Raw genomic sequence first — 14,657 nt, 5'->3', positions numbered from 1 at the left:
CCATGGAGGTAAGATGTATGGGAAGAAGCAAAGTAATTGCCATGAATAACATTACTTACACATAACTCCTGGACAAACACCTGTAATTGGCATTTTCCTTCATCTTTAGTATAATATTTCCAAGATGGGAAAATACGCACATACGATGCTAAACTACGACTAGCTGGTTGTGCTTCCTCCACAGGAATAGGCGTACTAACTAGTGGAGTTGTGGTTCGCCATGATAGTACTAGCCCTTTGGGCACTAGAGCTGCCTTACTAACTACTCTTGTTTGGGAGCTCTGTGGTGGAGATGGTGTTGTGTCAACAGGAACTGGGTTACTATCGGCTGGGGTTGGGGTTAGATTGGGTGAAGCTGGTTTTCTGTCCATCGTAGTAGGGGTACAATCTGCGAGAGTTTGGGTTACGTGTGATAGGGCTGGTTCTTGTGCATGTACAACTGGGGTGCTATCTCCACCAAGAGGTAGCACTGTTTTATTTGAAGACCGTGTTTTTAGTCCGCTAGATACTGGCATCACTCGCTCCAATTCAAATGGCTGATAAATAGGAAACATAGTTGAATGTACAGACATTGCATTAGAGACAGATGCAATAGATAATGTGGAAAAAAGAGGGCATGAAATAGTTGACATGTATATTGTTTAACTAAAATGGATAGCATGACATAATTTCACATATATGATGTCTATCTAAACTGGATAGCATAGCATAACATAATTCAAAGATATGATGAATAACTAAACATGATCGCATGACATAATTCACCTACATGTTATCTAAGTAATCAGGATCGCATCATTTAATTCACATATGTGATTTATATGCTAAACAGAGGGCATTCGATATGATGTCTAAACTAAGAACATGGTGTTGAATATTGTGTATATGATGTCTAAACTATGCAATGCAAGACACCATATGCATGATATAAGCAATATAATTGTGCCAAGTTAGAGCATACACATCGGTGGGGGAATAGGACTGGTCATCTGTCTTTGAATCCATCTCCGAGGAGCTATCCGGACCCAACAAGAGATCTGCTTCGACAGGTAGCACTGTCTGCTCTGAAGGCCTTGTTTTCACTCCAGATTTTTCCATCTCCCACTCAAATGGCTGATTCACAGGAAGAGTAGTTTAATGTACAAACATTGTCGACAAATGGAAATGTAATGAAGAAAAGGATGGGCAAGATATCATTCAAATATATGATGCCTGGTTAAACAGGATGGCATTGCACATTTCGCATATATTATGGCTGGCTAAAAGACATGAGACTACATAATTCCCATATATGATATAGAAACTAAACAGGCGGCATTACAAAACATGTCTAAACTAAGCAGATGACATATATGATGTCAAAAGTAGGCACTACAAGGCAACATATGCATGATATGACTAACATCATCATGCCAAGGTAGAGCAAACACCTTGGGGGGTAAATATGAGTGGTCAGCGGCGTCTGAATCTGCCTCAGAACAGATACATTCCTCTGGATTACAATCTGGAGAGGGGTGGGGAGGGTTTGCCATTGAACCCACCATGGAGCGATGTCTGCATGACATTGTATTGCCGCGCAAAACTCTTCTCTTTTTCTCTGCATGTTCAGCATGACTGTACAATATCTGACATACATACGAAAAAAATATGGTGAGATTATGTAAAGAGAGCATGCAGAAATTTAGAATGATGGTAACAACCAGTGGATGGATCCAAAAATAATGATAGCAGGCTGATGATTGCTTTAATTTAATAAAAAGACCGATGATGATTTCTTTACTATTTGTTTCCCACCCAAGATGAACAACATAGGCATACCCTAGGTGGACCAGATATTAGACAAACATACTATTCATTGTTGCCTCGATATGTGCCCCACAACTAATTTAGAACTCAAGTTTGAACATTAATTTGGACCTGACTTGGGAGTCCAAGAGTTGAACAGGACGATAATGTAGCAGGTAATTTTAAGCAATGCATAACATAAGCAGAAACAAAAGAGTGTGACCTCTCTTGTGGACCCGTGTACTCCTCAGGTTCATCTGCTGAGTCGATGATGGTGATGCCGTTGCGGTGGGTACTGGCGACAGGGAAGGAGATCTGAGGCGGCTGTCGGGGATATACTCTGCGGTATGAACCGGCCGGAAATATGACCCGAGCGGACTTGGCGGTTTACTTGAGAGACGGTTTACACTTGGCGATTTACTGGCGAGCCGCCCTAACTAGACGGTTTACAAGCAACCTACCTGAACATTATGATTCACTGGTAACCCGGCGGGCGGGACAGACGGATGACAAGGCCCAAGGCCCAGAAGGCCGGTTTATGCTAATGGCAGGCCGGTTTATGAGGAAAGCATAAGGAATATTATCCTACAAGGAGTTAAGACCCGGACTTGTATCCGCTTTGTATTAGAAGGTAGACTAGTCCTAATCCAAATAGGACTCCACATGTAACCCGCCCCTCTGACTTATATAAGGAGGGGCAGGGCTCCCGAAAGAGGGACAAGCAAGAAGAAATAATCTCCAGGGCTAGACACGAAGAGCCGGTTTATCGGGCGACTCTCTCATGAACATAATGAGACCTAGCCACAAACAACATGTAGGGTTGTTACCTGATGATGTTTCCCGGGGCCCAAAGCTGTCTAAATCTTTGTCTTGCGTGTTGCGTCTCTCGATTCCGATCAACCCCTTCAAGCTACTGCATAGATGCGTTGGCCTCACGACTAAGTCCTCACACTAGGACATCTGCCGTGACAATTCCACGACTATTGGCGCCTACCGTGGGGCTGCGCACGGTGGTGTTGAGTTATTGAAGGGATCAGTCCTAGGAATCAAAATATTCGCAATTTTCCAGACAAGAAATACTCAGCACGGAAGGATCTGCATCAGCTTCAGCTTTACCAATCCAGATTTTACAAATGTGAAATTAAGGTGAGAGAAAGGATTTAAGATCAATAGAAGATTGGGGTTGCAGGTTCAGCATCGGCCACAACACGTTGGGATGACCCGCCGAGTCCGAGACAAAGGTTTGTATGATGAAAAGTATCAGGGATCTAACAGTCATGGGTGGCACCGAGACGGACCACGAATCTCGGATGCGGCCGTGTTGTGCAATCTGCCACTATTTTTTGACGCTTCCATGTCTGTTTCAAGTCCCATTGCCATCTGCAAAGCACAGTTGCATCTTGATGTGGAAACGGAATTATTCCAGATATGCTATTCGCACAAAAAGGAAACATCCACAATCAGAAGCAGATGGGGACACGAGTTCGGATTCCGCTATCAAACCGCCGTCGCTCCTCTGGTCTCCGCAATTGCGGCCGACTTCCGTCGCCACCGCCGAGTTGCTGCCGCGCCAGGGCGGCCGGCATCACCTCCGACCAGGGCCGGTCCTGAAGTTTTGGGGGCCCGGGGCGGGGGAAAAACTTAGGGGCCCCTAATATAAGGGTCATAACATAATATATATTACCAATAAACACTTAAGTGCACCCAAGTAATATTTACATCTAATATATTTAAGGTAGAGAAGCATTTCGGTACACCCTCCCTACAAAACGTATAAAGGGTAGTATGAACCTTTCACAAATTGTACGCACTTTCATATGTACTAGTAGAACGTATATGGTGTATGGTTCGTACAATTCCCGTCGCAAACCACTCCCTCATGGGCTTAGCCCGTTTAGCTTTTTTTGGTTTTAAGCTTCAAAAAATTAGATGTCATACATGTGATTGAAGAAAGTATACTTTTCCCCCCTCAAATCTGCCTCGATGGATCAAATCCCCCCTGAACTCCAAAACCGGATAAATCACCCCCTGAACTTTGTAAAACCGGATAAATTTCACCCCTGAGCGGTTTTGGAAAGAATTGAAGGTGCCCATTTATCCGGTTTTACAAAGTTCAGGGGGTGATTTATCCGGTTTTGGAGTTCAGGGGGGATTTGATCCATCGAGGCAGACTTGAGGGGGAAAAGTATACTTTCTTCAAACATATCGGGAGGGGGCCCCTGGAGGGGGGCCCCTGGCTGCAGCACCGCCTCGCGTTGAGCTGGTGCTCCTGCCGACTCCATCGCCTAGGGGCTGTCTCTGCTTGATCCAGGCTGCCTGCTGCAGCTGCCGCGGTCTCTCCGCAAGCCGGCCTCGCAGTCGCGCTGGCCGGCGCTTTGGCTGCCTTATCAAGATTGCAATAGGTGTGTGTGTGTGCTCAGCTTCAGCATGTACTAATGCTCTTATTGTCACGACGAGCAGCCGGGTGGAGCGCCGTATGGAGGCACACAACCACAAGATGTAATGGTTAATGGCTGGCCAGGCGCTTGTGGTCACGTTCTTCTCCGGCAGATTGACTTAGTCTTGTCTGCTAATGTGTTGATGTGGTCATGAGACAGATCAAGGGATACGGGGTATTCTCATCTAAGGGATTCCCTCCAGATTACTTATTAAACTACACACGTCAAGGCGTCCCGTGATGAAAGATACTGAATGGATACTGGATCTATTTTAATTGGTGCGCGCGGACATCCGATGACCAATCTGATGCACTGGCCAAGAAACGCATTATTCAAACGCCACTGTCGCCCGTTGAGTCGCTGGGCTGTCTGAACCCCGCCCCGGCCGTGCTAAGCCGCCAGGGCCGTACTAAGTCGCTGAACAGTTTTTTCAAGGACAGAAGAGAGTGGCTAAATTACGGTTGCTCGTCTATCGTCCAAGCAAATCAGGTGATATCCATCTAAATCTATTTTATCAGCAGATACTAAATTATTTGAGAGCAATTATTCTGGTATGTGGTATTGTTTCGCAGGACCATTGGTCATTGCAAAGGTGTTGCAAAGGAGCATGCGTCAAGATTATTTTTGCACTAGCATTCGTCCATGCCACGTTGCTCGACAGGCATATGTGTGCTATTTACCTTCTTTTTCAAGTACATATTAATTCGTCCGAGCAAAACTACTTTGCCCTGCTGTATTTTATATGCAGGAGAATTATTCATTACAAAGTGGCATTATACCGCGGATATGGAGGCATGCCAACATCATTTGGCACGGGTGGTCATCCTTACTCAGAGGACTCCTGCACCGGCTTACAATGCCTTGGCCGACTCGCCCATCCGCCCTCGCGGCCGGTTCACGTGTCCGCGCCAGCTTACAACGCCATGGCCGACTCGCTGTCCGCGCCATCTTACAAAAGTCGCGGCCGACTCACCCGTCCGCATCAGTTTACCACGCCGCGGCCGGTTCACCCGTGAGCGACTTCCACTTCACCTAGCGATCATCAATTTCATGACGGATTATTTCCGGCCTGGCACATCAGGTGACATCTAAAAGAGCAGTTTATTTTATTGGTACAAATTATTGGTACAAATTATTTTTTGTCAAAGAGCAGTTTATCTTTGTCTTGGTCTGCAATATTGTTGATGCAGAACAATTGTTCACTACATCGAAACGACGTGGTTAACTTGCCGTCTGCTCCGGTTTACAACACCGCGGCCGGTTCATCTGTTTGAGCTACCTCTGATGTTGAGGTCATCTTTTCCGTCCGCCTCTTGCGGCCTGGACTACATCAACACACCGGGCCGCACCTGTCTGCCTGAGGTGTTTATTGAGTATAATGCAAGTCACAACTTGGGTAGCCCGGTTTCTTTCAAATTGGAGGCAAATTATCATCAACCGCCGTCTGCACTGGATGGATCAATGGGCAGGCACACAAGTCGCCGCCACTACAGTTTGGTTAATTTCAAATAGCCTGTTGGAAGGAACCATTGGCCGAGTTGCTGACACGGCTCATACGGATCATTTGTGACCCGTCACAGTCACTTCAACATTCTGCGGATTCACATCGCGCTATCAAAGCTAATGATATGCACTTTTGTTATGATCAAGCATGGAGAGTCTCAAGACAACTCCTCGAGTCGTCTTAAGACTCGGGGCCTACGATGACATGACTCAGCAAATCTTGCCAGTTTCAGCAAAGTCAAGAACCCCAGGACGTTGGAAGGAAAGATAACCCGGACCCGGAGGCTACTGCCTTATTGGTGAAAATTTAAAAGCCGTCAAAAGAATTTTCCGATTCAAAATGAAGAATGATGGTTTAAAATCCGGTTCAAGGGAAATTTGTTCCCCCACAAAGCTCTGAAGCTCTCAAATCCGGTTTAAGAATATCCGGTTTAAAAAGGATTAATCTCTCGCAAGTTCGAGTTTAAAGGTCGCCAGAAAATTTTCGGCTGAAAATGAAGATTCCGGTTTAAGATCCGGTTCAAGGGAAAGATGTCTCCCATAAAGCTTTGAAGCTCTCAATATCCAGTTTAACATCCGGTTCAAGAAGAAATATCTCTCGCAAAGTTTGAGTTCTCAGAAAAGTCAAAAGGTTGCCAAAGAGAACTTGCTGCCATGATGCGCGGTTCAAACATGGGTGTCATGCCTTATTGGCTTATCATATGGTTGATCACAGTTGTGACTACCCTATTAATACGGCTATCAAGCCAATGTTATCATAAGAGCGCAGCTCTGGTTACTTCGATAATCCGGCTATCAAGCCAATATTATCTTAAGGGGCCAAAGAGAGTCTGCTGCACAACACAGCTCAAACATGGGTATCCCTTGAGCACAGTTCACAATATCACTTGGGGGCTATGTTTGAACCATAGTCACACCTCTTGATAGGCATAAGGGCCACCAGGGAAATCATTTGGGGGCTTGGTCGTATCCGAACCATAGCTACACCTCTTGATAGGCATAAGGCCACCAGGGAAATCACTTGGGGGCTATGGGTTCGAACCATAGTTACACCTCTTGATAGGCATAAGGGCACTAGGGAAATCACTTGGGGGCTTGGTCGTATCCGAACCATAGCTATACCTCTTGATAGGCATGAGGCCAACAGGAAAATCACTTGGGGGCTCCGGTCATATCTGAACCATAGCTACACCTCTTGATCGGTACAATGCCACAATTATGACTACTTGGGGGCTCTGGTCATATCAGAACCATAGCCTAAACCCTCTTGGTCATACATATACATCATTATATGTTGCATTATCATTACATCATCATAGCATGTGTCATATGCGCATGGATAGACCGGCGTTTATTGACCCAACTTGACTTTCAGCTATAAGTTGTTAGTACACAACCAATTATAAACCGCTGTTTGTTAACCCGACCTGTCTTTGACTATAAGTCCCCAGGATGATCATCTGATGTTTATTACAACCCGACACGGTTTTATTACAAAACGGCAAATATGAGGGGAGTTATCATACTCAAGATTTGGGTTATCACCTTTACTACAAAAAGTTGGTAAACCAACGATGTGATTCAATGTCATAGGTATGATATATTTCATATTTGATTATCATTAAGTGCAACCTTAGTTATAAACCCGAGTTATATGTGGGCATTATGACCCGTCCGGCGGTAAAGCGCCAGGACACTTTAAACTTGTTGTATGCAGAAACAGGTTGAAAAAAGCATAATTATAAATCACCGGCGTTTATTAACCTGGCCTGGCTTTAAGACGATAAGTCGCCAGTATATGATGAGAAATTATCCGGTGTTTGTTAACCCGACCTGGCTTTGGACTATAAGTCGCCAGTATATATTTGGATTGCGCCATTGGAATCATGCGCTTATAAATCATTGGATTATATTATTCAAATTTTCAAATAGCCAACATGGTTGGATCTTATTATGGTTATCAATAACCAGTATTATGATTAAGGTTTTCAAAAGTCGATTTAGCGCAATGGCTATCATATCATCAATGGATATGATTTATTCTATAATTGAAGGAATAGTCCCGAGTTGCTGCAGGCTTACAAACCGGCACTTTGGGGCTATATTATTCAAGTTGAGATTACATCAAATATGAAAGTCTCATATTGCTGCAAGCATGCACCATGACACTTGGGGGCTAACGCAAAGTCATTTTTTGCTCATCTTATTCAAGAACCGACTCATCACATTATAATGAGCCGGCCCTTGGGGGCTACCAATTGCTCCTGTCAACAATTCAAGGTACAAAGATTTGTATCCATTATATTGAAAGGTCCATTGCTCAGTTAGTAGAGCACAAGGCTCTTAACCTTGTGGACGTGGATTCAAGCCCCATGATGGGGGTTACATCATATGATGCTATTTTCATTGAAGTATATATCAAGTCCCAGCTCAATATTATCTTACTGAGCCGGCCCTTGGGGGCTACACATCACTGCTCAAATCTACATGATTATATTTACAAAGTCCCTGCTGAGCATAAGGCAATTTCAAGTCCCAGCTTGCTGCAAGCATGACAACCCGGCACTTGGGGGCTACATATATGAAGTATTCAGTTTTTGCTAGTCACTGAGATGAACAACATGGATTTCATAAAAGTGGCAAGAATTATATGGAAACAAGTCTCAAACTGTCACTTTGTTCTGTTCAAGACTTGGGGGCTACAGGTAATATGGATATAAGGGAGAAATATCTTACGATTTTCAGTATGACTCGACATCACCAATCAATATGACCCGGTGTCTGCAACAATCATGAACCGGCGTTGGCAACAATCATGAACCGGCGTTGGAAACAATCATGACCCGGAATTATCAGTTTTTATAACCCGACGATTTTTGGAAATCATAGATCGGCAAGTTCTACATTTTCAAACCGACTGAATATCAGTTGAATATTTGAAGACCAATATTTTTGTCAAATCAGAGCATTGAAGACCGATTCAAATGGATTCTTTGTTTACAAAATATCTTCTGCAAGCAAATTGATTATGAAGCTGGTCTATTGACTCGGATTTTCTAGAAGGAAGAAATGACAAGGATTTAAGGATGAATAGGTGCCGGTTTATAAGAATCTTTAACCCGGAGCACAAGCCGCCAAGTTTGTTCTTGTGTTTGTTTTATAGGATTAGTTTAACATGGATGAATCCAAATTAAACTGGGGGCTAATTTTGGGGATATACCCCGCGGTATGAACAGGCCGAAAATATGACCCGGCCGGACTTGGCGGTTTACTTGAGAGACATTTTACACTTGGCGATTCACTGGGGACCCGCCCTAACCAGACGGTTTACAAGCAACCTACCTAAACATTATGATTCACTGGTAACCCAGCGGGCGGGACAGACGGATGACAAGGCCCAAGCCCAGAAGGCCGGTTTATGCTAATGGCAGGCCGGTTTATGAGGAAAGCATAAGGAATATTATCCTACAAGGAGTTAAGACCCAGACTTGTATCCGGTTTGTATTAGAAGGTAGACTAGTCCTAATCCAAATAGGACTCCACATGTAACCCGCCCCTCTGACTTATATAAGGAGAGGCAAGGCTCCCCAAATAGGGACAAGCAAGAAGAAATAATCTCTAGGGCTAGACACAAAGAGCCGGTTTACCGGTGACTCTCTCATGAGCATAATGAGACCTAGCCACAAAAAACATGTAGGGTTGTTACCGGATGATGTTTCCCGGGGCCCGAAGCTGCCTAAATCTTTGTCTTGCGTGTTGCGTCTCTCGATTCCTATCAACCACTTCAAGCTACTGCATAGATGCGTTGGCCTCACGACTAAGTCCTCACACTAGGACATCTGCCGTGACAATTCCACGATAGCGGCGAAAGACGGTCAGGAGTCGTGATGTCTGTTTTGGTGGATGCTTCTGTCGATGGAGCAGCTCAGGTGAGGTGGACGACGTCACGGCAGGAGCAGGACAAACCACACAAAGTTCCCTTCGACACCTACCTGTCACTGAAGTAATTCTGTAAGGGCTCATTTGGCTTGCATGATTCTAAAAACGCAGGGATAGGAAAAACACCAGAATAGGATCGGAATGCACATGGTAAACAGAGCATTTGTAAACACAGGATTTCTGTCAACTTGGGTGTTTATTTTACAGGAATTGGAAGATCAGAGGAATGCAAAGAAACATGGCCAAAATAAAGTGAAACCATATGAAAGCGTGTACAGTTAGAATGTTATTCTGCCACTAATGCACTTGGTCTTGTTTTCATGCTTCGGATTTTGAAAAGTAGGTCCAGGTAGATGTTTTGCTTCATTCCTTTCAACAAAATGCATGAATAATTGAATAGTAGAGTGCAATTGGAAAATTCCCTATTGCTATGTTTTTCCGTTGAACCAAAATAGCCGTGAATGTATAGTAATAAGTGATGCAACAAGTGTACGACCTCTTTGTCATAGCCGTGTAGAGCTCAGCATCATTCGGTTGGTCGCTGAAGCAATTGAGGCAGAGGTGGCTGTCGGAGGTGTGGAGGAAGATCTAAGGAATCTATAGACAGCATCCAGGGCACTGCTCTGTTGTGATGAATCGTTCTGTCGTTGGAGCAGCTCCAGTGAGCCGTAAGACGTCAAGGCTGAAGCAGCACAAGACAGACATCGTCAATCTCAAGTGGGATTCTAATAGCATCTCCAATAGATGATGTAAAATAGATGTAAAATTTACATCACCAAAAACCATCTGACTACAACAGATGAGGTAAAAACTGTTGACTGTGAACTTAACTGTCGAAACTGAAATTTACTGTGGAATCTGAATGCTACTGTTGAAACTGAACGCAATGGTAGCAGAGAGGCACTTGACATGTAGTTTAGGGAGGGCCTGCAGTTCATCTTAAATTTGCACCCCCCCTGAGCCGCCAGCCACCACCGAACGAACCGCCGGCCCCAGCGCCGCCTCACCGCCCCGAAACAACTCCCCACCACCACCCCGGACAGCCCTCTAGCCCCCCTGCCCCCACCTTGAACCCTAAGATAGATAGTGGGGTACCTCTCCGGCGAGCCCCCGTCCCTGCTGCGGGTGGTTCTTCCTTAACTCCGGCGAGCCCCCCAACCCCTGAAAATCGACTGACCAAAAGTCGATTCAGTTGACTGAAGTGTGGCTAAATTGGAGCAGAGCAGCAGCACGAGCAAGAGGGAGAGCAGCAGCAGCAGCTGGGCGAGCGAGCGATTGAGCGAGAGCCGGAGTAGCAGCAGTAGCGCAAGCGAGCGATCGAGAGCCAGAGCAGCAGCAGCAGATCCGGCTGGTATGGACGCCGCCGCTGAAGGGGCCTCGCACTGGGGGAGAGCCGCCGTGGAGATGTCGGCCGCGGTGCCGGCTTCAAGTTAGCCGCTCCATGGGGGTGCGGGATGGAGCAGCGTCGGCGTCGGGAGGTCGAGTTAAGGAGAAGGTGCGATGCGATGAGTGTACAACCTCTTTGGTGGCGCCGAGTAGGCCTCGGCTTCGTCCGAGGAGTCGGTGAGGATGCTGCGGTTCCGGTGGAGCAGGTTAAGGCGGCGCTGTGGGGATGGAGCAGCCGCGATAGACGAGGTGATCGTCGGAGAAGCTCCTTGGAGGTGGAGGACGGGGCGGCTGAACCGGAGGGACGTCGAGCTGTTACGGTGGACGATGTCATCGGGGAAGAGGCTCCGCCTGGGCAGCGGTGAGGTGGCGGACGGAGGAGGGTGGGGTTTCGTGGCTGGAGCGGAGAGTTTATGGCGGCCTGGGATTTCGAATGGCGAAAAGGGGGTGATGGGAGGGGGTGAACCATGACTTAGGGACGCGCTTGTCCAAAATGTAGGGTGTGTTACAAAAGTACCCTCCACCAATTTGAACTAGCGTCCCTTTCGTCTCAGGGTTAGAAGGGGGATTTAGCGTGTCGGGATTTGGCAGCTGGAGGGAGTTTTCGCGCGCGTTGTAATTTCGGGATAGCAAGGCGCGGGTTGTGAAGGCGCTAGTTCTGGGAGCACGATATCTGAATTTTCGGTATATAACAAGACACGTGTTGAGTTTTAGGGACAAGCCTAATGTGTAATAAAATTGTACTTGTACGTACCAAACCAATTCACACGTCCCTCAACCAAAAAGAAAACGAAAAAAATAAAACTATTCACACCACACAAAGAGAGAGTCTTGCCCCGTTTTACTATACAAATGCTATTCAAAGCTACTCGCTCCTTCCATCTATATAGGGCCTAATGCGTTTTTCGATGCTAACTTTGACCAAATATTAGAGCAATAATATATGACATGCAACTTACACAAAGCACACCGTTAAATTCGTCTATGAAAGGTTCTTTCAATGATATAATTTTCACATTGTGCATTTCATGTACTATTAATCTTGTCAATAGTCAATGGCGGTCTTAAAAATCTCATTACGCCCTATATAGATGGAAGGAGGGAGTATGAATCCATGTTATGTCCAATTAAATTTTTTCGCTTGCTGTATAATGCATGTAACGACCTACTCATACCAACATTTTAGTGCATTCCAAATGTCTATACTACCGCTGCAATTCGAACCAAATTTGAATCCGTTTCTCTATTTCAATAAGAATCTACAATCATGATTGTTGCCAACTTCAACCATCATTCATGTATTACCTTAATAACACACCACATGATTACTATAGAGATAGATATGAACTATGTGTACTACATGAACTCGAATTCTATTTTTTGAATACACTTGATGTTGATTCCAAATAATAGTACATTTGATGTACTAACTATATATTCATAATCTAAACCATGTTCCATATGTACACCGTGTTTATCACACAAAGTATAGTGCCCTGCCCCCTACATTATGACAAGTATTTAGACCTGAGTTGCAAAAGCCACACATTAGCCCAAATTATAATCAATGTTCTACATTATGATATCTTCTTCAAGTATCTGTATCCACTTTTTTATAATGAATTGTGATCTTTGTTCGTCTTTTACACCTTCAGGATCCCCTTCTATTTGTAGCTAGCTAGCACTAACTTTCTATCGTGCATGCACACGCCCACCCCGCTCTCACCCACCCTTAGCATCCCCTCCATCACGCACGTTCATTATTTATCTTTAGGTCGTCCACCCGCAGTGTGTGTAGGCCCCCGGCTCCTTCTTTCTGGCACACACCGGTCGATATACCTCTCTAGCCAAGTGTGCCTACAACAAATACATATATACTTCCCCTCTTCTCTTCTCACCGTCCATGCCCCCTATGTCCAATACGATTCCACGCAGGTGCACACTCCCGCCCCTCTTTTCATTGATCACATACTCACACACTCCTCCCCCCTCGACATGGTAGGCCTCTCGCACCACCTCCTAGCCGCACCCTCTCCCCATGTCTGTCTCTCCAGACCTTATTTGCTTCTAACACATGCAGGCGTGTATATGAACTGATCTCCCTACATATAGCCAGGTCGACTATAATTCATTTTCACCAAGCACCGATACACTTACCTCGCTAGTTATGTCTCTCCCTTTCTCGGACACACGACGGTTGATCTTCCTATGTAGTTACGTATGCTTACCACAATCATATCTTCTCCCCTCATCATCCTTGAATACCTCCCGACCCGTCTCTCACACGCACCTGCATAGACACACAGACATCCCCCGCCCTCTCTTATTGATATTGCACTCATACCCTCCGTTTGTCTAGCAGGCCTCACCCACCATTTGTGAGACGCCACTCCACCACCAACCCTCCGACGCTCTACCTTTGTCTTTTTCCCAACCTTATTCCTCTGCTACACATATCCATGGATGTCGATCGATCTCCCTCAATAGATAGCTAGGTCTCTCTCCTTCCCCACACATATACTAGTCGATCGGTCTCTGCCCCTCCCCCCCACACACACCGATAGTCGAATGTTGTAGGTAGGTATCCATGCCACAGAGAAAAACTGCACCTCTGCACTCTCAAATTCCAGTAGGTCAGCCGCCCTGTATCTTTGACGTGGGCAAACACAAATTCGATGGCACTCTTCATCGATCGCGCAGCCACACACTTCATCCCTGTTTTCAATTCTATCGATATCTCACGTCCATGACTCCGTTTCACACACATTGCATATGTTATGTTTTTCTGTATGAGATATCATCAACACATTGCCTTTGTTTCGCACAAACCATCTCTCTCACACCCACCCACATACGTACCTGCACCTAAAGAAGAAGTGCACGCAGGATGCACGTACTCACGTCTCGTTCCTGGCCACACCCGCGCGGGTACACGGTGGGGTTCGTTTCTGTACGAAAAGGCATCCCACAAGATAATTTGACACGTGTAGCAGTTGTTTACTCGAAGGAGGGTCGGGTACCACGCCTAGACGGAACAAAGTTCGACTTGACGCATTAGCATTAAATAAAGTTATATATTCCTCAATGGCACGTACAGAATATAAAACGATTGCCGTGGGGAAAATGGAAAATGGGTTGTCTCTTGTCACACCATCTCACACAAGGCGGCCATGGCCTCTCTCTCTCAGCGTTGGTCAGTGATCCGGCCGCATCCCATCCGCCGGCGGAAAGGGAGGATGTGCATCGTCTCTCCGTTCGACAGTGTTGAGGCAGCACCTCCCGATCTGTGGTACCCGTCGTTCTCTCTGACCAAGCTCCGGTGCGGTAGGGCCTTTGCCACTTGCTCGCTGCCGCAGTATGGGCAAATCCCCATCTTCCCACGTTGCTGCATGTGGATCTTCTTTAGTTGTTTGTTTAAATCGTATCTCGGCCGGCGTACTTTTCGTCTTGCAATCTGTCCTCAAACCATTTTTGATAAACCACCATGTGCTATCTTTCCCTTATTAAATGGAACATGCTTCTTTTTTGTCCGCGTATGTGTCTTCAACTCGTGTTATTGGGCAGCAATCGTTTCCTTTCGACCTCCTTTTGCAAACAGGGCTATCC

Source organism: Triticum aestivum, chromosome 5B (assembly GCF_018294505.1).
Source record: "Triticum aestivum cultivar Chinese Spring chromosome 5B, IWGSC CS RefSeq v2.1, whole genome shotgun sequence".
In the NCBI taxonomy this organism is placed as follows: domain Eukaryota; kingdom Viridiplantae; phylum Streptophyta; class Magnoliopsida; order Poales; family Poaceae; genus Triticum; species Triticum aestivum.
Note: the sequence above shows the minus strand (reverse complement) of the source record.